Raw genomic sequence first — 27954 nt, forward strand, 5'->3', positions numbered from 1 at the left:
TTTACTTATAAAAGATCTAAACATCTAGAAATATGGGGCCAACCAATCACCTTTTTAACTTTAAAAAGAAGTCCATTTTCTAGATCAGTAAATTCCCTATTATGAGAAAATTTAGTTGTAGTTATATGAATAATCAGTAATATCTTACTTAAGCACATTACTGTACCTAATTTATCTACATATGTAGGGCAGCTGGGTTAATGTAGTGTTCGTTTCTGGCACATATGAGACTAATGTATACAGTAATAACATCCATTAAACTGACAGTTGATAGTCTTGAAGTGTTATTATGTAAGAAATACTGTGCTAGGAGTTTCATAGATATTACCTCAGCACACATGAACAGAAACTCAATAAGAAGACCATCTAAAGTAAAGAAGTGGAATTTTCCAGATCTGGTGGCACTAGACACGGGATTTGAACCTAGACTCGCTGAATTCTAGAGCAAGTATTTATTGCTCTCTATGAATAACTAAGTAAAGAGAATAAAGCCTTTAGAGGACAACAAGTTTCCTTGCCAAGAAGCAGCTGTACTGTGAGCTAAGTGAAATAAAAAACCAGAATGACTAAATTTAATCTCCTGTACCTCAGACATCCAAAAATCACTGTGAGTGTCCTCTTCCCTTGAAGAAGGAGATGGGGGCCTTTCTAGTGTGGGTATTCAGGGGCTTGTGATGAACAGCTACTTCTTTGGGAAAAAATTTAAAATGGATTAAAAACAAAGTTTGTTTTCTCCTATGGTCCAGCAACTAGAGTAAATTCAAAGAATGAGAGATTGTTCTCAGAATTTCAGTGGGAAATTTTCATTTCTGGTAAACATTATCATATCAAAACCAAATGGATTCTCAGCAATATTCTAATTTCTCATATCACATGGAATATCCAAATTAACATCATCTTTCAAAGACTGTTACTATAAAACAGGGCAATGGGACAAGTGGATGTCAGTGTGTAAGCTGAAGCTTGTTTGATGTGACTTCTGCGTGGCTGAGTCGCAGTTCCAGGGCTGTGTTCCTGGCAGACAAATGCTCTACTACAGATCTACAGCCCCAGAAAAGCATCTTCTACCTCTATAGCCTATTCTAAGAAAATTTCTAAAATTCAAAGTGATATTAAAACTTCATTAGTTTAAATTTAAAGACAAGATGAATATATGCACACATATACACATATGCACACACACCCAGGCACACTCATGCACAAATAGGTAGACACACATTTACAAAATAACTGGAGAAAACGAGACTAAATACTTTGAATCTGAGTGGGTTACATGGGAATGGTGGAAGAGAGGAAAGCAAAAGTGGGAATTATGTTATTATGCTTTAATTAAAAATAATTGTCGCTTTAACAAAAATTATAAAGCTAATTATAAGTTGAATACTTTTTGATGTTTTTGTAGTAGCAATTGTAATTAACCTTCTTTATAAAGAGTACTTTTATAAATATTTTATCAGGTACTTCTCTGTAGACGGAGGCTGCTTGTTCATTCCCAGCTACCCAGACCTGAAATAATCACACAGAAACTATATTAATTGTGATACTGCTTGGCCAATGACTCTAGCATATTCCTAGCTAGTTCTTTCACCATGAATTAACCCATTTTTATTATTTTGGATTTTACTACGAGACTTGTGGTTTATTGGTAAGGTTCCTGGGCATCTCTCTCTCTCTCTCTCTCTCTCTCTCCCTCCCTCCCTCCCTCCCTCACTCTGTCTCTCTCTCTCTCTCTCTCTCTCTCTCTCTCTCTCTCTCTCTCTCTCTCTCTCTCTCTTTCTTTCTCCATATCTGGTCAAATTTTCTGCCTAGTTTACTCTCTTAAGCCATTGCCAAAAACAGCTTCTTTATTAACCAATGGCAATAAAACATATTCACCACTTTTCTTCTCACCAACACAAGTTATTATATTCACCTTTATATGGAAGTACAAGTATAGGTAACAAAACTCACAATTCAAGGACTCCCAGGGCAATGACTGCTCACTGGGAAATATTGCTATATAAGTGCCACACAGGTCAAAAAGTGAAACATGCTTAATCTGGAGCTATAACAAGATAAGCATTATTTTGACTGCTACATGATAAGTTACTGTTGTTTCTTCTTAAATTTTTGTGTAAATGGACTCATACAACCCACACTTACTGGCTGTGTCATGTTCCTTTGGTTGAGTTCATGGGCCTATTCTATGTGGTTGCCCAAGCTCATCATTTCCTGCCACTTCTCATTTCACTTTCATGAGTATTACAAATGTTTCTTATCTCTCTGAGCATGCATTTCAAATATGAAATAAATAAGAACCTAAGGGTTCTTACCTATTTTTACCTATTTTGAGATGTTGTATGCATTAATGGTATATTATTGAGTATACTTTCATTATGTAAGTGTACTGGATTAATGTCTTTATACAAAGGTTCTTGGAGTAATCATTTCTGCACAGCAAGTAGATAAGGTCAATTAGTTTTATTTGAATAATTCTATCAACTTAAAGTAAAGAATTTTATGAAAATACCATTTATTTAATATTCTTATTTAATATTAGTTTTTATAATGCAGTTTAATGCATATTATCCTTCCAATGAATAAGAATAAGATCTAAAATATTTTATATTTTAACATATTAATTCATAGAAGCAATCTCCATGATATAAAAATAAATGTTAGTTCAAATAATGGCCTCAGTTTTCCCTCTGTCCTTTCATCCTTTTCCCCCTTCCAATTTCCCTCGACATTCCCCCATTCCACTCCTCCTCTGTTTCTGTTCAGGAAAAAGCTGGCCTCCCATGGATATCAACAAAATAAGGCATATAAAGTTGTAGTAATATCAAGTACCTCCAACTAATGACTGCTGTGTTACACTTTTATATAATACAAATAAAATCTACATTTAGAATTAATATTCCAATATATCAATTCATCTAATAGAAAGCTGAATGGCCAGCAGCTGGGCAGGAGAGGGATAGATGGGGCTGACAGACAGAGAGAATAAGTAGGAGAAATCTAGAAAGACAGAAGGAGAAAAAAAATCTGGCATTTATCTATTGTGCAGTAACTGAACAAGTAATGTTATGGCTAGTTTTCCCAGGACTTGACTACAGTCTCTCAATTTTCTTAGAGTGTCTAAAGATCTCAACAACAGAAATCAGACTAGAGAACAAAATTCTAATATTCTCAAGAATTTGGGTTGGTGGGTTTTGGTCAAGCAGAGGGTTATGAACATTTGTCATAAGTTTGGGGAAGCATATAGGAATAAAAAGATAGGATAAAAAGACAACTATTGACCTCAAATATTTTACATTGGTATGTATTTGGGTATAATGATACAAATTTAAAGTTAAATTTGAAGTTATAAAATATGTATATTTTACTCTTATTTGGGGTACTGAATTCATGCTATTCATTTTTAAATGCAATGTATAATTAAGAAATGCAGGTTATTAGTTAGTCATCTCTAACAATCAAATTTGTAGTTATGTTAGCTATGGTTTCAAGGTTATACAAAGACATATTTTATTTAGACAGATGATATTAAAACACTTTAAAGACCTATAGAATATGGATATTAAGATGTTTAATAGCCTGAGACTTTTTATGACAGTAAGACATGTCTGCTCCTGGACACACCAATTTACCTCAGAAATGATGACTGTCATCAAAGAATCTCTGTATGGAGTTTGCTTTCATTGTGGAAAAGCTAGTCATTTGGGCAAGAAACTGCCCTTACCTTGACTGCTGACAGTATGCTATACAAACTGGACAGGCAACACATAAAGGAAGAAACATTACCAAAACATGGCAGGATAGTCCTTCAAAATTCCTTCATAGAGAAGTCTGCCAGACATTCTGCAGGAGTCACAGGAAAGTGACTGCTCAACTTTGCCAAGACTAGGATGGAGAGTCCTTCAAAATTACTGCTTCATATAAAGGTCTTTTAAATATTCTAGGATTGTACACTGAAAATGGATGCCCTATTGTTACAAAAGAAACAGGAATCCATATGTTTGCCTATTCTGAAGTTTTTTAATGTGGCTTGCACTGTACTTGTTTACTTGGGCAATATATCCTTCTGGGGTCTTTGATGAACTTGAATACTAAATAGTTATAGTTATAGTTTTCTTTAGCTATGATTGAAGGCAAATTTGGTTCTTTTGACTTCTCTCAGATAGAACAAATAATAATGATTTCTCCAAATTTGCCAACTACAAATGTACTGAATATGTTAAATGCAAGCCTTACTTGATAATTGTTCTGGTTCCATATAGTTTTACTATGTTAAATTTAAAATCCTTCTGTTTTATTTATACAAATGGGGAAGTGTTGAGGAATATTACTTTAGCTAGGCAAAGATGTGTTTCATTTGTTTATGCTATGGAATATTACTTTAACTATGTAAAGGTGTATTACATTTGTTTCTGCTCTTTGTTAGTGTTGTAAAGATATGTTACATTTGTTTGTGCTGTACTTGTTTAATAATCTAAAGATGTGTTGCATTTGTTTCACCTTGCCTGCATAAGGCACCTGATTGTTGTAATAAAATGCTGAATGGCTTTTTAAAATATATTTATATATATATATATATGGGTTCTTCAATGCCCATTACCCTCTTTGAAATAAATTTTTGTTTCCAGGAGCAGACATGTCTTTTTGTCATGAAAAGCCTCCTTTCAGTAGCTGGGCAGGAAGAGATGGAAGGGCTGGCGGGCAGAGAGAATAAGTAGGAGGAGAAATTTAGGAAGAGAGAAAAAAGGAGGTGAGAATGAGGAGAAAGAGAGACATGCCCAAGGCCAGAAATTAGGAGCCACCAGGCAGCTAGGTGGAATAGGACACACAAAGGGAAAGGAAGATTAAATGCCCCAAGGAAAAGATAAATAAAGAGCAACAGGTCAAAAGAGCAAGCCAGAAACTAGCCTAAGCTAGGCTGGGCATTCATGACTAATTAGAAGTCTCCACATCATGATTTGGGAGCTGGTTGGTAGCCCAAAAGAAGGAACCTGGTATAGGATTGGTTTAACATGACCATTCAACTTCAAAAATATTAAGGTAACATTCTCTACTCCATAAATATCATTTTCATATATAACAATTTAAAAAGATTTGTAAAACTTTTAATAGTACTGTTGTGGCATGTTGCATAATGCGGTTTTGGAGGTATGCTTAAAATGAATGGAGAAAATCCACCATCATGGCATTATAGGAACAGCTCGGGAAATTAATACATTTTACCAAAGGTTTCCACTTCTCCTACTTCTCCCTTGTACTGTTTGCTCTGTGATTTACAATATCTAATTTTTAACATTATCTGGTAAAATACTGATCTTCCTGTTAAATCATAATTTACTTGGTTGGTATTTCTCCTTTAGCAGAGACTAAAATAATCTTGCACCCAGCAAGCAATTAACAATAGTTGACTCACTTGCATTCATTTTTCCATATCACAAAATCCAAGCTCCCAAATATACAGATCTCTGCAGATTTAGTACTTTGAAGCACAGCCAATTTTTTGCTATAAATTTCAATGAGAAATAGAGTGATAATAAGAGTAATCAAAAAAATTTTAAGGAACTCTAGACTGCTGGGTCTTTTACAAGTCTCTCATAGTTTTCCAAATTTCTTTATTTGCCTAGCAACTAGGAAATTGTGTTTTGCCTAAGATAAACCAACATATTTAGGTCTGTTTCATAATTCTGTACTCATGAATCCTAAGCAGCTCAAAACTGGCATAACACATCATTCTGCATCTGATGCATAGCTGCTGTTTGACAAATGAAAATTCAAATAATCAATGGAGGGATTTGTGCTTGGCATAAAAAGCAGATTGGGGATGAAATAAGCCAGCAGGAATAGGCTCCTTTTTTCAGCGTTATTTCTACATACTTCTGAATAATGCATAGTTTTGTATAACTATTATATTATTTACACATTCAACAAGCATTCATTTATATACCTGTCCCCTATTCAGGGCAATGAACCAAGCAGATATCATGAGGCTGGATCAAATGTAGTCTGTGAAGTCCAATATCTAACCTTCAAATTCTGAAGAGTCCTCAAGCCATCTATTCACAAAAGCATAGCATAAAAATATAATATATTGGAGGGGAATCACAAATAAATTATGGCAGGTAAGGCAGGAGGAGCATGATTAGAAGTTGATCAATATACAGCTTTAGTTAGTAGAAATAAAGAAAGATATCCTATTTCAAAGTAGGCTGACTATGCTTAGATACTCCTAACAAAAACACACAATATATCATGTCATATTCCTAAGATCCTTTAATAACTTGTACCTGATGCTGTCTCTTGTTCACTGCTACATAATATGCTGTTATTTATATACTGCAACATGTCCATTTTCGAGATTTTATGTGTTTGTTTTCTGCAGCCTCTCCACAAAAGTTTGTATAAAATATTTTCACTAAAGCAAACGATAACAAAATAAGTTGAGCTCATCTTTCAACAAGAGGATGAAGACGATCATATCATGAAAATAAAACACAACAACTTATTTCAAATGGTACTGAGAAAGGCTTTCATGTTCATTCCACATTTGCTTTCTAACCATGTCTGTGTGTGAGCATTCTCATTTTGATTCTTCAACAATGTTCAGTAATGACACTATGATTTATGTAGGAATTATGTTTGATTCTAATGCCAATTCCCCAGAAAAAATATATTTCATTTGATAACTAGGCTTGGGCTTGGTAATAAAGGCACACATAGTAAATACACAAATGAACGCAAGGAACAAGGCTGTAGTCACATGAAAATTGCATATTTGCCAATTAATGATCCTATTTTTATTGATGCCTTAGGCACTTGAAAAAACTGATGGAAACAAATTGAAGCAATTTACTTAGAAAATACAAAAATGTACATATGGATGGAATCTGTTACCTATTATTATTATTGCAGGAAGACTTCTCGTTATAGTTCAAAATAATGAAATAGACAAAATCTGTAAAATAAAAATATCAGAATGAAACTCAGCTTCATGTAAAAGGTATTTGACCTAAATTTAAAACCTGGGAGCTGACATGTGGTGAGCTGACATTTATATAGAAAAAAAAGAATGGTGTGTACTGTAATAAAAGAGGGAGTTTGGCAGAAGAGGAAGAAAGTGGAGAGTGGGGGTTATAAACATAATTTAAAATGTTAATGATGCATTATGAATGAGAGCCATACATAGATGAAGAGGTGTATCAGCAACGAAGAGTGTTTGCTGCTCTTTCAAAACAGCAGAGTTTGGTTCTCTTTCCCCACATCAGGCAACACACAATCTATTCTAATTCCAGCTCCAAGAGAACACAACACTGTTATATGGTCACTATGGACAACTGAATACACATGTACACACCTATTCCCATATGTACATAAACATGAGTGAAAATAAAATAAAATACTTATGAGTAAAAATGAACAACATATCTACTAAAATCTTTTAATGCCCATGAGTACTGAAGGATAGGTAAAACCAGAGTTAATGAAACTGGGCCTTTGGCTTTGAAATATCTTTAATAATAAACTCATTCTGGATATGCAACTTACAATGCAGGTCATTTTTCTCCTCTTCAGGATATTGAGTTCTTCTTAGGAGTTGTCATGAGGCAGGAAAATAACATGGTGCCAGGCCCAGTTTTCAGAGCCAGAAATGGATGATGTTGAATGTTCCTCTCGATGAAGACTCAACATGTACGTTTTGTTTTAATGGATGGTTTTGGTAGTGGAACTTTTTTGGTCATGGCCATTGATATTCTTTTATAAACATTAATTAATATCAAACATATTAATTAATATTAATTAATTAGTTAATGATGAGCCTCACTGACTCTACATGAAAAAAAAAGTGTAAATTCCTCTATATTACCAAGGTGCCTTGAAAATATGTCAACATCATTTACTACAAAATTACAAATTTTACACCAATAAATGAAACAATGAAATAAACAAGTAGTTTGTACAATTATGTTTTTTAAAGTCAACACCCTAATTTATGAGGGAAAAGAAAATTACAAGTTTTGGATTCCATCTCGCCCAGGCTATATTGACTACCACCTTGGAAACAAACTCTGGTGTAGTTGTAGGAAAGAGGAACACTTTAAATTACTGATAGAAACATAAGGTTGTGTAGTGACTACATAAATTAATATGGAAGTTCATCAATAAAATAAAACAACTATACCACTCATATATATATATATATATATATATATATATATATATATGATAAATTGAAATAAATATGCTGCAGAGATACAAATAAACTCAAGTTTATTGATTGAACACTCACAATGACCAGGAAATAACACCTCTCTAGAAACCATCAACAAACAAAAGAGCAAAGAATAGCTGGTACATATGGACAGTGGGATTAAATTCAACCATAAAGAGCAATGAAATTATGACTTTTTCAGAAAAATGAATTTATGAAGTAGAATCATTATAAATGCTGATATCTTCTTTTATATATAGAATTTTACATGTATGTGTGTTTACATCATGAAATATAAAAAAGGACAAAGAAATCATGAGCAGTGGGGAAGGGAAAAAGAACATAATCATACACGAAAGTGAAAAAAGCTGTCAAATTATTAGGAACAAGTGTTCCTGCATGAATTTGAAGTGGTGGGTGAGAGATTGAATTGTGAATAAGGTGAACATTTAAGAACAAAGGCAGTTAATATATAAGCATTAAATGTCATAATGTAATTCATTGCTTTCTATAATAATGTTAAAAAATCAATTTTTAAAATTAAACACAAAAGGAGACTCATTTATATTCTTGGTATCATGTACTTCCTGAACTTCCTTCACTGCACAGGAGAGGCTCCAAGAAACCTAAACAAAATAGTTCAATCTCCTAAGACAAAGTAGAGAAAGTCTTTACAACATGAAATATTAGGGAATATCACTTTGATGCATCTGCTTCACAAGAGGACTTATTCAGAAATGTATTGCCAACAAGCCTGTCTTGATTTGAGACACAAGAAAGGGATCAATAAACAAATTCTAAACTAGGAAGCTAAAACAAGAAAACTAAGATAATAATGTTGAACTCACAGTGACAGACACATGTCCATTTGTTTGGTCTAGATAAGAATTCAGCAATTTTTATAACCTACTGATATAGCAGTATCAGTAGCACACTGTTCAAATGGTTTATCTATGTATTTGGTATAGTGTGTCGCCCCCCACATGCACGTTTAAAGAATACACAAGAGAGAGTAGCACAGAAGACAGTTCTTCAGACCTGCTGGTCTAGCCCTGAGACACTGAGTCACTCACTACATGGTTACTAGCTGAAAAATGGCTCACTAGTCTTTAGTTTACTTGCAAGAGAATGGGAAAGAATATAGAAGTCTTTTTTATCTCAAACTGGCCTGCAATTCAGCTCCATTTGATTGATGCTAAAATATTAAACTTAGATTTTTGTGATTCCTAAAGAGCATGCTGCTGTGTACAAATTGTTCAACCTGAAGCTTCAAAAATCACTGGAGACGTCTCCGTTCTCTCTATAACATGATAAATCTAGCGTAACGTTCTTACGTATGCAGAAGTGAGCTGATTAACTATTGAGACTACCCGGCCCAGGAACTGCTGTTTTACTTGCTGTGTGCCATTTTGTTGCTCTTGATTTGTTATCATGGGATGCAGTAACGCTCATAAAGACAACATCAAAAATGCAGATATATTTTTGCAATGTGTAAGAGCTATATTTTATGATGGCATTAACAAATATGTATACAGACCAAATATTTAAAGACATATTGCTCCAAAATGTCAAGAATAGTGAGTCATATGAGGGTGTTAAATTTATGAAATGCAAAGTTATATTTGTAGTTGCTCCACTTTGATTTCTGTTGCTGTGACAAAACACTCCAACCACAACTTGAGATGGGGAAAGAAGGGATTTATTTTGTTGACACTGATAGGCCACAGTCTATCACTGAGAGAAGCCAGGGGAGAAACTTAAGCAGAAATGAGAAGCAGAAACTGTAGAAGAATTCTAATTGCTCACTGGATTCAGGTTCATGCTCAGTTGGGTTTCTTATATAGCCCAGGGAATGATACCACCCTCAGTGGGCTGAGCTCTCCTGACTCAATTAATAGTCAGTTAATCTTCTACAGGCAGGCATACAGGCCAATCTTATATGGACAGTTCTCATCTGAGACTTTCTTCTCATGTGACTCTAGCCTGTATTCAGTCAAAAATTAAAGCTAATTAGGAGAGTAGGCAAGAGTCCAGTAGCAAAACATAGCTTGGTGCATAAAGAGGGATCTTTAAAAAGATTTTGCTAGCCCAACCCCAATTGCAAACGTTGTTCTTAAATTTTACTCATATTCTAAAAACAGTCTGAAATATGTGGAACTCAATCGTTCATTCATGAGTCAAGAAAGGGCATATATGTCAAGTCTGTCATTATTCATTTCCGCTCCTAAAATCTGGTATACACAGTTTATTCTGGGCGATACCTCTTGAAGTTGGTCTGATAATGACATATATCTGGAAAGTAATCAGTTAATGAATTATTACTATACAGAATATATTTCCAATCAATATAAAAGTTTATATTTTTAAATTGATAGAGCAGAAGCTATTTTCTAGTCCCAGAGAAGGGTCCCAATAAAGCCATTTAGAAGCAGATTAAATTCCCCAAAACTAGTGTTAGTTAAAACCAGAGTTAGTAACCAGTAAGTTTCCATTGTACTCTTGACAGTTTGGTGGTGGTGGAAACTGTTCTCAAATAGTCCTTCAGTTCAATAAAGTACTTACAGAAGTTCTGTAGATATTCTCTGTTTGACACAATCTGGTGTCATGTAGTTAGGTCTCTAAAAGGCAAGGCTCAATCGCGATACAAAAGAAATAATAATAAAGATTAAAAAAAATAAAACAATACCGGTTTCTACTTACAAATGTAGGTTCACATACATTAAAAATATACATAATCTAGTCTTCCTTCCTCTGAAGTTAGAGATTTGTTCTCTAAAGCAACCTTTCTTTTTTTGGTAACATTTTGTCCTCAAGTTATTACCCAGGAATTCTCTCCAAGCCTATGTCTGTGTTATCAACATCAGCGAGAGAAGACTTGACACCTTAGTACATTTGATAGCTGTTCAGGAAAGCATTTGCTTTATTATTCAGATTCTTTCCTGTAACACCTACACTAATTATAAGAGCCAGAAGTGTGGGTAACTTCAAGTGAATCACTGTCATGAAAAAAATTGTTCATTGTAAACATTTCATATATTTCTCCACTAAGTTGAAAAGAGGAACTTGCTGGGTGGTGGCAGCACAAGCTTTTTGTCCCAGCATTCAGGAAGCAGAGGCAGAAAGAGCTCTGTGAGTTTGAGACCAGCTGGTCTACAAATAAATAAATGAATAAAAGAGAGAGACTTACAGAGATTAATATTTTATTTTTATACTTTTCTATATTTCAAAGTTAAAAACAAGATTACTTGCTATTTGCACATCTCTGAATAGCTATGAAACACTCAAATTGATTGTCCACATGGAATCTAATTTCATATTAACACTGTGAGATATTCAGCTATATACAGCAAATAGTGAAATTGACACAGACATAGTTTTCTCATACTCTATAAAAGCATTACCATATTTGAACAAGATATTAGCTAAGAAAATGCTAAATTATAAGAAATTATACATTCTTTTTATACAGAGTCAAAGGCATCCTCAGTTGGCCTTGAACTTCTAATCCTCTATCCTCTGATACCTGAGCTCTGGGAGTGCGACTACAAAAGTTTGTCACCCTGCTCAGCTAAGAAGGTCCACCTGATCCTACTATCTGCATTTCTAAACATTTTAAGCACATGATAAATTTCTCATTCATTTAGAAAATATTCTCATAAGAAAGCGTTTAGTATGTGTTATGAGATTTTAGTTTGCTATTGTTTTATTTAAGCTACCACTGGTATTTAAAAGGGAGGAATGCTTGTTATTAAATTATTGCTACTTGTTTAACATGCATGTTATCCCATCCTTCCAAGTTAAACTGTCTCTCTATTCAGAATAACGATTTTCTACCATCTAAAAACACAAGGACTTCTTGTTTGAGCTCAAGTTTATAATCATGATCCTATATGAACTACCCTATAAAAATCAGGAGACCGTTAGCTAAAGTTTATAATCATGATTCTATATGAACTACCTTACAAAAATTAAGAGATCATTTGAGAATTTATCAATTTTTCATATGTTTCTTTGGAATGGGTAATAATTTAACTATTTACTCTCTAGTTGACCAAGTCATTTATCAAAGGGATTTGCCCAGTATTATGATTGAAGATATTATTTCTACCTTGAATGAAGGCACTTCATGTAAATAATAACATCCATTAAATCTCTTTTTATATAACATATATTTATATGTTTTAGGAAGTTTCTACCATAGTAGATTTCCATATGAATTTATCAAAATGTTTTAGTGTTTGTTATCCCTCCTCATATTTCCTCTTTAAAATGGGATATCATATCACACCTCTCAAAGGCTCAGGGACCTTTTGGAAGAGAGGAGTAAAGATGATAAGAGTCAAAAATGGTGGATGACTTCAAGTAAACAAAGTTTCCCAGATACAGCAGGGCAGGGGCTCATATGAACCCATTGCAAATAAAACAACATGGAAAACACCTGTTGAAACTCCAGCGGGAGAAAAATCCCAACATAAAGCAGGGAAAGTGGCCACATACTACTACCACTAGCTGATGATCTATTATCACTTGATAGTGCCTGGGAGAGCAAAAGTCAGGTTCTGTTAATGATGTGTGCCTTGGTGGGCTGACCACACACCAGAAAAAAACCCTGATTTCAAGACTAGCCATGCAACACAGAGTAGACTCAATGGGGAAAGAACACCCACACAAAAATGAAGTAATCTCAAGGTTGAGTGGGAAGAGGTGGGAAGGCTGAGAGTGTGGTAATGTGAGGAGTTGAGGGGGGTCGCATAAGTTCAGAATACATTGGATGAAGGTCTCAAAGAATTAATAAAACTATTAAAGACAAGAATAACAATCAGTTATGATCCTGGTGATGTGATGATTAGATATTGAAATATAGCAGAAATAACCTTGACTGGAAAACATCAAATAATTTAAAGTAAAATATGGGGAAATTTTCTAAATTATGGCTATAACTGATATAAAGAAATGACACATGTAAAACCAGTAATAATATCATTTATTTGATATAAAAGATAGCTTTTTTCTAAAGATACCAACTTTGAATTAGTTGTATCTTTGTGTTTGTCATTTAACCAGCCACAGACACACAGAACTTGGAGGTCACCCTGAATCTCCCCTGGTTCTCTATAAAACAAGATGTATAAAATGTGCAAATATATCATAAATCAAATAAACTAGAGAGTTTAGGTTTGACTCAGCCTTGAATGACAAAAGTGAGAAGTTTTGGAACTCAGTCTTAGTTTGAGGAGCACTTTTAAAGCGAAAATGTTAAAATGTTCCTAAATTCTGCTGTGTTCCATCTCTTGGAGTTCTTTCCAAATCCGCACAGGATGTCCTTTGTGCTGCACCTGTGTGTTACCTGTGCTATTGACACAGAGCATACTGTAAGCTCATCAGGAGACTCAGACACTGAATTGCTCATCTGACTAATCCCAACACATGACAGATGTTCAAAAGAATGGGCAAGGAAGAGATAATCATTCCTGATGAAATGCTTGCTGGAATCAGAAAAGTAGACCTGGGAGGCTAATTCCTTACTAGGTGCCTGGCAGCAGCTGCAGCTCAAACAATCCACAACCAGATGTAGATTATTTTATTTGTTGTATTTAAACACTACTAAATGTTCCTCTATTTTCTTACAAAATGTTGCTGTCAAGAATGGGTTTTGAGTTGATTTAATATATGTCTTTTTGTTTGTGGTGGTGTGATTTTTGACTCATACCTGAAAGCATATGCATTGATAGTTTCTTAACATGAATGTTTGGTACAGTCTCAGTAAATATTATTGAACAAATGAACGACACCCTTGATATGAATAGAAACATGTCTGATTCTACATATATTCTTCACAAAAATGGGAAACTGAGAAACATTTGCTAAATACTCATAGTTGTATTCTGAAGTCACTATTTAGACAAGGAAATACCCTGTTCCTTATGGAAAAAAAATAATTTCAGTGGCTCAGGCTCAATGTGGCAATAAAACATTATGTCAATGAAGTTTGACTCACTTAAAGAGGAAAATGCAATTCTGTTATATTCTAGACAAATAAATGGCCCTTGAAACCATTATGTTAAGGGAGATTCAGCAAGATAAATAATGTATGTTATTTCTGAGGTGAAGAGTCTATACATGTATGTGCTTACAGGTAAACAACATAAAATAAACATGAGAAAGGTGCATGAAATACGTGTATTAAAATTGGAAGCAACTTAAATAGTCTATAAAAGGAACACAGTTCAAAAGAATATAATGTGTTTATAAGTAGAAGTCTTTAACACCCAAAATGATCATATAGACTTACTATTGTTCCTGGAAGATGTATAGTATATATCTAATTATGAAAACATTATCCAATTTATTAGGGAGAAGTTTATTTTCTCATAAAATAATAATAAACAACATGAAAAGTATATACACCAAAATGTTACTTATCATTGTGAAATAATCCATGCCAGAATGTTGGAAGTAAGCTTTTCTATATTGTTTTAATTTTATATAGATATATCACCTTAAAATTGAAACAATAAACTTTACCAAAATTAAAAACAAAAACCCAAAAAGAAAATGATAATGAATACTAGCATTTGTGGTTTATATATGCTAATTAAAAAATAAAAAAGTCAAGAAGTACGAGTTGATGTTTGTTGACAAAATTAGGTGTTTGGTTTGAATACAAAAGGCAAAACAACTTTAATGCCTCTATTAATTTCTATACACTGTGAAATTGTCCTTATCAATATTTTAATTTCAATAAGTCTGAATGCGAGAAGAATGTGGCTGCTTAAGCAGATGGCTGTCACAGCCTGCCTTCCACAATTAAGAATTAGTCCATAATCAGATGCATCCTGATACCTGGCAATCAGGTCATGAATATCATTGCCACATACAATTAGCCTTGAAGAAGGCAAACCTAGGGGGAGAAATAACAAGTTATTCATCTTGAATGGCCACCTGAAAAAGTTGTCCATGAAAACCGATGTGTACATTCCAGGTAACGGGGAAATGTTTTGTTTACTTTGATTTTAAGTTCTGCCCATCTGTGCTGCCTACACTGTCACTGGCCGTATAACAGAGTGGGGGCCCCCAAGGGTTGCCAAATGTTCCAGCATATGTAGCAATTGGAACATCCAAGGAAGGGCATTCCATTGACACAGCATGGGCTCTAGTCAAACAGACAATTTGTGGATAGGATACTGGAAGTAAAACTGTAACCTAAGTGAAGCCCACATTAACTGATTGAACTTCTTTGCTCTTCCTTCCCGAAAAAGGAAAACTTCTGTAAGTTTCCATATCTCTCTTCAGTTAACAAGGTTTTGTGAAAAGATGTGACCTAGAGCTTGTGAGGCCTCTCAGGGAGTCTCAGTCCAGCCAGAAGCCTTTCTCTGATGAGGAAGATGATGAGCTTGTTGCAAGGCTATTAAAGACAGAAGTAAGACTTCTCATCGTCCTGAGATCAAATCATTCCATCTAAAATGTCTGGAATAGGTCCTGAATTTATCACAGAACTCACTCAAAGGTTAAAATTAAAACTACATTTTATTATCTCTATATTTATTTGAGATAAGATTCACAAATAAATATCTGAATCAATAACTGCACATATAATGACACAAATTACATGTGTTTATATTCAAAGAGTTTATCTACAGCCTCTCCTGCCTTCCTGAGACTTGGGAGTTACAACATATATCTTTTAGAAGGGCAGTTTACACTCCAATAAAATGGGAATAGAAATACCAGTGTGAATTATTCTGCGGAGTGGTGTGGTAATGTTCACACACAGGAAATTCATAAATCATGTAATGGATGCTTTATTATGTGGAACATGATTACCGTGGTGCTCTTTAAGGAAGGAATGAAAACTCATATCTGAAGTGAAGTCGCCCTCTTTTTCCCTTCTTCTCTCCCCACCTTGTTTCCAGCTGCCATTTTGAAAACTCACCTGAAGTGCTTTTTCCCCTTTCTCCTTTTCTAAGGAAATTCATACTTGGGTGGAGAAAGATGCATGCCTCCTTTTAGTATGCTATGACTTTCAATTCACATCAGTCCAGAGCAGCCAATTATGAAGAGAAAAATGTGGTCGTATGTTTCTGGCCCTTCACAAAACGCTTGTCTCTGTTGCGGAAGTGAAGATTAGCAGTTATTTCTACTGGCTCTGTCATTTTTAAGCTTGTTAAGATATGAGCAAGTCTGGTAGGTTTCTATGACTTAAAAAGAGATGGAAAGTAAACCGTGGCTAAGGAAGTTTTCTATAGGAATGAAGAAAATGGAGATTGTAAGATTAGGTTTTCAATAAATGGATAGCCTGAAGACACGGAGGATTTTGCCAGAGAAGTATGGAACAAAATTTAAGAATGCTCAAAACCAAACAAACAAATGTCAGTGGGACTGGCTGGCAGGATTCATGCTGAATATTTGATTTATAAACTGACTGTATATTAAGTTCAATCCTTCGGAGTTAAATAGGGGAAGGGTTAGGGCTTGAAAAGGGATAATCTCTGTGGTAAAACACGAGTTCTAAGAACCAGGTAATCATTCCTTCAAGCCTCTCTCGGTGGGAGATGCCACTGACAGAACTGCCCAGCTCTCATCCAAATTCTCTGATAGACATCACCATTGTTGTTTAGCATATATATTGCTGTTCACAATCATAGATTGCCTAATCTTAGCAGCACATCCCCAGTGAGCGTTATTATCTCTATTTGCAGATGAAAAGAATACAGCACACAAAGGTTAAATGACTTACCCATCAAGAAACAAGCATTTAGTGCTGAACAAGAGATAGGGCTTTGATCGGGACACTGAAACAACTGGATCCCATCTTCTAAATTATAAACCCAGGGCTTACTTCTTGGACAGATGAGAAAGAGCTACAGTTCACTTCTTAAAATGCTTTTCCTCAAAGGGAGAATTAAATCATCAAGTCTTGGCTCATCCTTTCCTCCTTTTAAAGATACACCATTTATTCTCTTTATCCCAAGGAGAAGTGGAGCAGGAATGCTTTCAAATCTGCCATATGAAGTCACCTGCAGATTTAGATCAGACCTATTTCTAATGGAAAAGAATTGCAGCATCTCCTGTAAAACTCATCATTCATTCTCTTCCTACAAGGCATAGATATTCTTCCAACCCTTAGTGTGTTAAGTTGTAACTCATTAATATAAACAATTTCTAGATATGCAGAATTCAAACACCTGAGTGAATGATGTTTTCCATGAATACACTTGTATGTATGTGTGTCTGTGTGTGTGTGTGTGTGTGTGTGTGTGTGTGTGTGTGTGTGCATGTTTACTAGGGCGATAGAGTAGTTTTTTAACTCTTATCTTTCTCATATGACTACACAACTAGTCAAAATTCGATTTATCTAGGTGTAAGTGATATTCAATCTCTTTCTTGTTTAAAAAACACAATAGGAGCAGAGGCAGGCGGATCTCTGTGAGTTTGAGACCAGCCTGGTCTACAAGAGCTAGCTCCAGGACAGGCTCCAAAGCCACAGAGAAACCCTGTCTCGAAAAAACAACAACAACAACAAAAAAAACACAATATAAACAATATAAACTATATAAGTATAAATTATATTCCCAATTGATATTGAAGTTGTCCTTAGGCCTTAGGTTAGTGTATTCTGTTCAATAATACAGTCAAGGAGCTATGTTTGACAAGTTAATATTCTAGATACTTAACTTTATTTTGAAAACTGATTCTATGTAATCTTGAGGTTAAAAGGAAATCCAGGAACTCTCTGCTCCATTTGATATAAAACAATATAAAGACCGAATTCTATTACCTCTAGTTTATTTCTGTGCTAACATAAACTGAACACTAATAACAAGTAAACTCTTATCTCCTTTCAAAATCTCTGTAAAAGGCAAGAGTCTTTTGCACATGTCTAGACAGTATGTTTCTCTACAAATTTGTGGTTTACATATTTAAAATCCAGCCATCAGTTGTCACGATATCTTATCTCTCTGCGTTTCCTCGTACCCGTATAGCTTTGTTGTTTCCCCCAGACAATCCCAGCGATACAGATACACTTTTTGACAGAAAGCCTTATTCTAAATCTTAGCCTCCATAGACATGTTTTTAAGTGGTCCCATTAGACTGATATTACTTCCCAGAATGAATGACTGGTTTAAAAACTGTGTATCCTGGTTTTTGGCTAATAGGAAGATAATATGGAATTAGAGAGACAAATTGGCTTTGGCTTTATGCTTTTGTTTTGTTTCATGAAATAAGAGGCTCTTGAAGATTGTGTCTATTCATGGAGTCATAGATCAAGAGAAAAGTAAACATAGATCAATAGAAAAACATTTTACAGCCTGTCACTACAATAACAAGGCCACAAAGGTATATACCAGGATGATAAAATATCTAATTGCATCTTTCTGACTTAGGCTATCATATTTACTAAGATCTGTTGTATCCAATTTTGCCATTTTAGTTGATTCTTGATGACCTTTGGAGGTAGTTTTTTGAAGGGGTATCTTCCTTGGGAAAATTAAAAACATGCACAAAAGGGACTCACCTACATGCAAGTGATGTTAAGTCTTACAAGCTATGCTCCTTAATTTCCTTAAAGGTCAGAGATACAACTTTAAACAGAGGCCTATTAAAATTCTACAGGAAGCAGCCTGCTCCTCTCCAATGTCATGATGGTAGGTGAGGGAGAGGAAAGCAAAAAAAGAAAACTCTCACCATTTTGTATAAGGTAAGAATAGGCCCTGTGTACATATAGCTAACTGAGGGGAGGATCAAGCCCTAAAGATTTTAATTTCAGCGAAGTCATACAGAGCTAATGGAGCCACTGGCGATCAATAGTTCTCACTCTCCTGTGTGAGAAAGGGAGATTTATTGAGCTCTCCCCACTGAACCTGCATCCAGTACAGCCAGCAGCTCTGATCACCCTGCCCACAAATTCCTGCAGTGTACAGTGACTGACTCCATTCATTGTAGCTGCTCAGCTTTCATCTGCAGCAGAGAGTTCCCTATAATCTCTTAATATGTCTACTGGAAAAATATATTTATGACATTGAAGCTAAGGGATAAGGAAACCAATAAATCACTTAGTGCTCTTCCTCCAAGTTCAGCCTCCATTCAGGGAAAGATACAGGATTCTGGATGAAGGTAGCTTGGCAGCAGCCTTCCTGCTGATGCCCTGAACCTGGGCTATGAGTTAGGAACACTACCCTCCTCTAATCTCTCGCTACCAGTGATGATAAGATTGTGTTTCCAACATACTCGCCCTGCAGTCACTCACACTCCGAGGTGTGGAACCACAGTGTCTCGTTATCATGTCACTCCCTAGACAAAACAGTTCTCACTAAGTAAGACAGGGGAGGGAGAAAACCCTGAAATATTTTTATTACCTCTCCAAATTACTCATTGTACAGGTTTTTGTTTTGTTTGTTTGTTTCTCCTAGCTACTCTACCCAAACTTCTGAGTTTAGTTTTGATAGACTCTTTGGAGACAAGTTTGCAATTAATTCTCTATTTATTGTATGACAAGCATTGGATAAAACAGCAAGGATGATTCTCAATCAGTTCCTTCCAAAGTGATTTCTTCTCCTGGTATCACATACTACTACTTAATCAATTGGTTCCCACAACCGAAAATTCTCTACTGCCCTCCAAAAGGAGATAAAGGTCACGCACCTGTAGATACAAAGGGGGCGGTTAGGGGTTTTCACACAGACGTCATAAGAAACTCGTGAGTTTGTGTTCTTTGCACATGGAAGGAGTTTGGGCATTTGTCACTCAAATTAAATCAGGCAAGAGTTGAACAGAGAAACTGAAGTGTGACAGCCTTAACTTACAACACTATTGCCATTCTGTGCACTGGCTTAGCTGTTAGAGAAAGTCCCCAGAAGCCGCAGGCAGCAAGCTGAGGCTCCTACATGCAGACACAGCTGCCTTCTCTTTCAGCCCAGGAACATACCATTCTCACGGCCTCACCAGTCTTACACACAAGGAATGCCATGTAATCAATTAAATGGTGCTTTCCCAGAAACTTCCATTTACCAGAAAATTCTATTGCAGCTTCTATTTATCTACAATGTTTATTTCATTTGAACCGACAGGGAGTTTGGTAAAGTTTATGTCACTAATTTAGAATGATAGAGCTCTGAAAAGATAAGTAAAATAAAATAAGCACCTCAAATGAACACTCTGACTTCTTTTGAGTTTTTAAAAGTATTTTTACTTGTCAAAATCAAAACGTCAAATTGGCAATATGAAATGGTCAAAGAAAGAGCACAGTCAGCAAGTTACCATCTACTCTTGCCAGTCATTAAAGCCATCAGCTTTGGTATGACTATCATGAAATGCAATATACAGGTTAAAGGGCAAGTTTCAGAAGAGAAAAGACCAAATCATAAAGCGATAGCATACAAAGCTCCTGCAAATAAGAATGTTAATGACATGCTTTTTTATTAAAATATTTTACTTATTTTCAGGGATTTAGACATGACATAGTGTATATGTATAAGTCAGAGGGAAATAGTGGATTTGTATTTCTTCTTTTACCATGTGGGTGGGTTCAAACTCAAGTCATTAGTTTTGATGACAAATGAAACATCAATTGAAACATCCCTTCAAACCAATGGCTTTTTGTATATCCATAATATGTAACACATAAATATGAATGTGCTAGTAAAATGAAAAATAGACTTAGTTTCTAAAACTCTAGGCAAGATGTTTTTGTTTGTACTGTGCTTTTGCTAGTCTGCCTGACTCTAGAATCAACATGAAAGTTCCCATGGTTTTGGAACTATGGGTTTATGTTTCAATGCACAGGGGAGGAAAAAATGACTCTAATAAAATGAGGTTGCTAATTTCCAAAGAGAAAACTGTTTTTTGAGTTTCTGAAAGAAGTTTTGTTCTTAGGGTTGTGAAATGGAATTTAAGGAAGAGAACACAGATCACTCCTACTTAGCAAGAGCAGGTCCCAGAGATCATTAATGTGGCCCCTATCTTTAAATTTTGGCAAAAATATTTTTCCATAGCTAAGAAAATCTTTACTTGTATCAAGTATGCTCTGAAAAGTAAAAGAAACTTCTAGTTAAAAATGATTATTAGGAATGAGGATATAGGTTAGCTAGGACAATGCTTATCACACCCATATGAGGGTCTGAATTTAATATTCCAGTACTCATGTAAGATGCTTGGTGGGGAGGCGTATGCCTATAATCTCCATGTCAAGAAGGAGCAGACAAAAGGATTACTGTTTGGTGTAGGAGGTCCTTCTTTCTATGTGTTGCTTGTATTGATTAATGAATAAAGAAACTGCCTTGGCCTGAAAGGGCAGAACTTAGGTAGGCAGAGAGGAACTGGATTGAATTCTGGGAGGGAGAAGAGTGGAGTCAGAGAGATGCCACGGATTCACCAGAGACAGACGCTGGGAATTTTACCCAGTAAGCCACTACCATGTGGCAATATACAGAAATGGGTTAAATCAAGATGTGAGAGTTAGCCAATAAGAGGCTAGAGCTAATGGGCCAAGCAGTGATTTAATTAATACAGTTTCTGTGTGGTTATTTCAGGGCTAAGCTAGCTGGGTGGTTAGGATGAACAAGTGCTCCTCCTCCTACAACTGATTAAGCCTAACTGACTGAAACAGTGAGCTCTATATTAGGCCTTGCCCAAAAAACAAGGTGGAAAGAGACAAAGGAAATGTTGGTCTACAAGACCTACATTGGTCTTTGAATTCTACACATAATTGCAATGAAAATGGAAAATAGCAGAAAAATGACTGCTGTCTAATAGGTACACAGTTCATTGTATACTTGGTAAGCAGTTTCACACCTACAATATCTGTATGGAATGAAAATCTCAAAGAGGCCCTAAAATTTGTCATTTTAGAAAATAGATAGTAGTATCAAGATTTACCAACAATCCCTTGATTTCCTAGTCCATGCTACACTGGCAGATAGTAAAAATTGAATACTATCTCGTTGTTGAATAGATGGAAAAGTCAGATCCTGTCTTTAAGATATCCCTAAGAAACAGTGTAATACTCTTAAAATTGTTCTAAACCTTGAGATTGAAAACTCACCTTAAACATAGCTTATGCTTGTTGAAATGCATTTGTGTCTATTTAAGACAACAATTTATAGATAGAAATTTGGTTCTCTCCCAATAGTGTGTTAGATTACCTAGCTTTCTATCGAGATGAGATTCATTTAAATATAAATTATCATTTATTGAAGACCATTATGTTATTTCATTCTCGGGAACTTTATGGTATAATGCATTGTAATCCTTATTAAACAGATGAGAAAAATGAGGTCTTAAATTATTAAGTGGCTTGACTAAATCCATAAAGTGAGGGACAGAAATGATATTGAAACCCAGCTGTTGACTCTACCTCTAAGTGCCTTTCATCCCAACATTCCAGTACTTAGTAAACACCAAATGAAGCAGCCACTAGGATTCAGGTGCATGCTGCCTCATCAGAGGGAAAAAAGGAGGGAGGGAGGGAGGGAAAGAACACCATGGCAAGCAGCCAGCTTCCATTGCCTGCTGTAACTGGAATATCAGATTTTTTTGCTGAATGACACGTTTAATGTTACAAATGAGATACCAAAAAGCTATAATGTAACATCTCTGTCATTTCAAAGTAAAGAAATAAGACAGATAACAATTACATCTCATTTCAAAATTGTAACCACCTGCCACAGCACCATAACAGGACTTGACAGGATCTGGTTAATTATTAATATGTAGCATAGACCTGAATTTCCCTGATGATGGTAAATATGCATGTTGTGGCAGTAGAAAATTACTCTCAGTAGAACAAAAGTAAGTGAAGCTTTTAAAGAATTGTGTGTTAAGTATATGGTTAATTTCCTAATTATTGGAAGCAATACTAACTTTCCTTTAAATGATAGTATTTGTTTTCTATTAGGAATACTATCTAACTTGGTCATTCACCCCTGAAAATATGCAGGATCTGGATTTTCTACACACACACACAGACACATAACACACACACACACACACACACACATAAATATATCAAAAGACAAATGTTAAAGTATATTTATCACAATACTATCTTTATTAGCCACATGAAATAGCAAACTGTTGAAGGGGTAAATAAAATTGATAAGTTGTACAATGATACAAAACAAACAACAAAACTGACTACACAAAATACGTAGATCAGTCTTATCTTTTCTAAGACCAAGCCAGATACAGTAGAATACATAGCATAGTCCTCCAGACATGTACAAAGAGGTGAGATAATCAATGTTATTAAAACCAAATGATACTAAATGGTCAACCCTGAAAAATCCATACAAAGAACATTATAAAGATCAAGTTATTTACGTATTTAGGAGTGTGTGTGTGTGCACACATGTGTGCATGTATGTGTGCACACATGTGTGTAAAACAACAAAGAAAGTGAAGCCATGAATTTGAAAGAGAGAAGGGAGATATATGTAAGGTAAGGGTTTGGGGAGAGGACGGAGAAAGAAGAAGAGATGAAATTATGTAATAATCTCAAATAAAAATGTAACTCAAGATAGGGACAGCAAGATGGCTCAGTAAGTCAAAGCACTTGCCATATAAGCCTGATGATCCAAGTTCAGTTTGGGGAATTCATGATGAAATGAAAGAACTGATTACCAAAGTTGTCCTAATCCTCCAGAGGTACACTGGGGTACATATAGGATACAAGACCAAAATATAAAATGTTAAGTTTTATTCAATATTGTGGCCTACCAGTAAGTTTCCAGAATATTTCTTTTCCTAAGTAACATATCTTTTCCTAAGTAAAAAGAACCACTTTTCCTAAGTAACATATCCTTAGACTGAAATTTTGAAGTCAAGATACCTTTAAAATATATATGTTGGCTTAATTTAGCAGCCCCCAGAATCAAGTATCTCTCTGCAGTCAAAAAATTCATAGAAAACACAATAATACACATAATCCTGACTCTCTGTGTATTTTCCATCTGTAGGTGGCTCTTTTATTACTCTATTCCTTTTTCATATTTATTTTATTATGTTTACATTTTTAATCAATGACTGTCTGTACTCTTTCTTCTCTCTCAAGCCCGTATATATTTATCCAACACCATGATCCATTCAGAGGTCTTTTTCATTGAAATCTGTCTCATTATGTATCCGTAATCATTTTCTGATCAGGAATGCAGTTTTTTTATGCTAAGGAGGAATGACTAGAACCAACTCCGTGGGCCTGCCTGTTGACTTCATCCCATCCAACAAGGCCAAGGTATGTTCACCACCTCTGCAAGCCATGTGTAGTGGTGAGCTGCAGGCAGGCCTGCTCTTCATCCCACCCAGCTCCCAGCTGCCTGCCTAGCTTATGCCCTGAAATAACAACACACAAACTGTATTCATTTAAACACTGCCCAGCCCATTAGTTTCAGCCTCTTATTCACATCTTGACTAACCCATATCTAATAATCTGTGTAGCACCACAAGTGGTGTCCTACTAGGAAAGATTCAGCATGTCTGACCTGATGGCTGACTTCATGGCGACTGTCTCAGAGAGGAGAGGCATGGCAATTTACTAACTTCCCTTCTCCCAGCATTCTGTTCTGTATACTCCACCTATCTAAATCCTGCCCTATCAAAAAGCCAAGGCAGTTTCTTTATTAACCAATGAGAGTCCTCCATCAGCAATGCTCACTGCCCCCGCTCCAGGAAGGGGAATAGCAGGTCTATTTTGCCATTAATCAACTCGTAGCATTCTGCTCATAAACCCCAGTTAAGTGCTCTGTAGTGAAGTCACTCATAAATCAACAGGTCTGTGCTTTAATAACTATTAAACTAGTTATAGTTGTGTCATCATGTTAGGTTCAGGGTTTTTCATGCAATTGTGCTTCAGAAAACTAGTATCATGTATTATCCCAAGACGATCCTAGAACTAGTACTATGCTATTTCATTATTTGGGTTCTAGTTATCGAGATACATTTATTTACTTGTGAAAACTCACTGAGCTTTACACAGGTCCTTATGCATATTACATGTTTGACTCTTCAATCAAATGTTTATCTAAATAGAGAACAGAAGCTACATGGCAAGGAAGAGCAATATATTCCGTAATTTGCTCTTGAGATGTCACACACAGCTGTCATGAAAAAGGTACAGGAATTCACCCGCCTCCTGGTGAATACAGGTTCAGAAAATAGGTGTGAGTTTAAGATGTGGTTTGCCATGCACTTCAGAAATCAGTTTACTTTTATTTGAGCATCTGGCCATTTCAGGTGCCCCTGGGGCAAGACCAGAATTTATAGTTCTGTAGTTATATAGGCCACTTGTTTATATAGAGAATTTTATGGCTTAGTTCCCCAGGCTTATGTCAGTAATGCTGTTGGAGTTTTCTCTGTTAATTATCCTCTGGGACTTCAGCATGCACACAGATGTCAATTCAGATGGACCAGCATGTATCTTCCTGGGAGCAATGGACTTTGAGTTTTCACCAGATGGTTGAGGTAAGTTCCCTTAAGGCCGAACTCATTCTAAACTTTGTCTATGTAACTCATTTGTAAAGAGGCTTCCATTTTCAATGTGCGGTCTGATTTACCAAATCATTACCTCTTAAATTCCTTCCTTATAATATTATTTTTTTAATTTTGTAGTAAATAGCATGGTAAGAATTTACTTATTTAAAGGACTTTACTTTTTGCTAAGCATTATCCTAAATCATTTAGATGAATCTACTTTATCTTCGTTCTCAACTATGCAATAAAATGCAGCTTTTAGAGTTATCTCCACTGAGAATGAGAAAAATGAAATAAATTCCTTTCCCATAAGCCTACAGAAGACACATAATGAGACTCCAGATCTTTCAGCCCATGGTCTTCACAATATTCTAGATTGTTCATAAGGCAAGAAGTAAGACTATGTATATGTGGGAAATCTATAGTTATCAACCTTCAGAGTTCCATTTTGGACAACTGGTTGTTTGTAAGGTTCAGAAAATAAACTTACTGCAGACTGAAGCTCTGAATGGTAGCCACAGCAGAATGATACCAGAAAGTATGCATGAGAAGATTTCACATGGACTGGCCACATATTAAGAAACTAATAAAAAGGGCCCGGCAATGCATGATTGTAATCACAGGTACTTCTGACAATGAGGCAGGAGAATGACAAAATTGGAACCTCTTAGAGCAACACTTGGATTGAAAAAAGGTCTGGGAAAATCAGAGAGTACATATAAACAACAAAACAAAGCAAAAGAAGGAAAAGAGAAGTAAAAAGTGAGTTGGAGATAAAACAGAGTGGCATGTCATTTAATTTGTACACAGACAACCATTAATTTAACTGATAATACTTAATTATTAATCAGTAACAAATATTTGGGGTTTTAAATTATTGTACTATGTTTTAAAAATCTCACGATATTAGTTTTTAAAGGGACAGCTAGAGATAAATATGAGTATTGACTCAACAAAATGCCCTGCAGTGTAAAACATCATAAGCACAATAGCTAAGCTTCTGATTTCAAAGTTCAGTGTTATTAAAAGGATTTATGAGAACTTTATTTCCAAAAACCAGTCCACCAGAATAAACACCTGATATCACTTTGTTTGCAGGCATATGAACAAATAAAGTATAAAACCTCAGAGTCATGAAACTTTTTCCAGAATTTGTGGTTTTATTCTTATTATTTTAAGTTTTTTCCAGTATGTTGGATTTTTTTTAACATTAACTGGAATTAAAACCAAAGAATACTTTTATTCAAAACTTAAATTCTACTTTTTACAGAAATATAATGCAACATATACATTTATGTGTAAATAGGATATTCTGAATCTTATTTTCTGCTAATCCATCATTGAAATATAAACACAAATAATATTTGCTTAGATTAAAAGCAAGATAAGAACATGAACTCACTTTATTAGCTGTAAATAATGGACTCTGGGAAAATTCTCAGCCAACCTCTCAAATAATACTCAGGAGATTACTTGTAACCCTGGTATGTTAGGCTTGAGATGTATAAACCAATTCTCAGAGCAAAATGGCGATGGTATAGACAGTTAATATTTTTCTGTTCCTCTCTTTTGCTTCCTGACCCTAAAGTATCACTGAAGATGGAAATATTTTCTTAAAATAGCTTGAAGAATGTCAAATGCGGGCTGGAGAGATGGCTCAGAGGTTAAGAGCATTGTCTGCTCTTCCAAAGGTCCTGAGTTCAATTCCCAGCAACCACATGGTGGCTCACAACCATTTGTAATGGGGTCTGTTGCCCTCTATTGGCCTCCAGGCATACACACATACAGAATATCGTATACATAATAAATAAATAAATAAATAATAAATAAATAAATAAATAAATAAAATGTCAAATGCATCTCTTCTCCCTCATAGTTGGGATAAAAAAAAGCAACCTCATGTGAAAGAAAGACACTGTGATTCTTATTAATATCAGCAATTGATTTATTAATTTTTTGAGAAAATATTTCATAAATTGACTTCATTTATTATTATGAGGTACTGTTCACAATGACCATAATAGGTAATCAACATTAAAAAATTTGAAGTTGATACTTATAGCAAAATCCTATAGCAAAACACAAGTTAAAAATAATATAAAAACTTTTTCCTGCCATGTTAGAGCCAATTTAAAAAATTTACCTCAGTTTGCTTTGGGTCTTTCAGACACTATGGATTCTATTTAGTATTTGTAGTAATTACTTGTTAAATCTGACTCCTTGGTAAAGGAATATTGTGAGAGTAGGAGGCTCAGCTTCTGGGTGTATGTATTTTTGAGCAATAAACC

Source organism: Arvicola amphibius, chromosome 6 (assembly GCF_903992535.2).
Source record: "Arvicola amphibius chromosome 6, mArvAmp1.2, whole genome shotgun sequence".
Taxonomy (NCBI): domain Eukaryota; kingdom Metazoa; phylum Chordata; class Mammalia; order Rodentia; family Cricetidae; genus Arvicola; species Arvicola amphibius.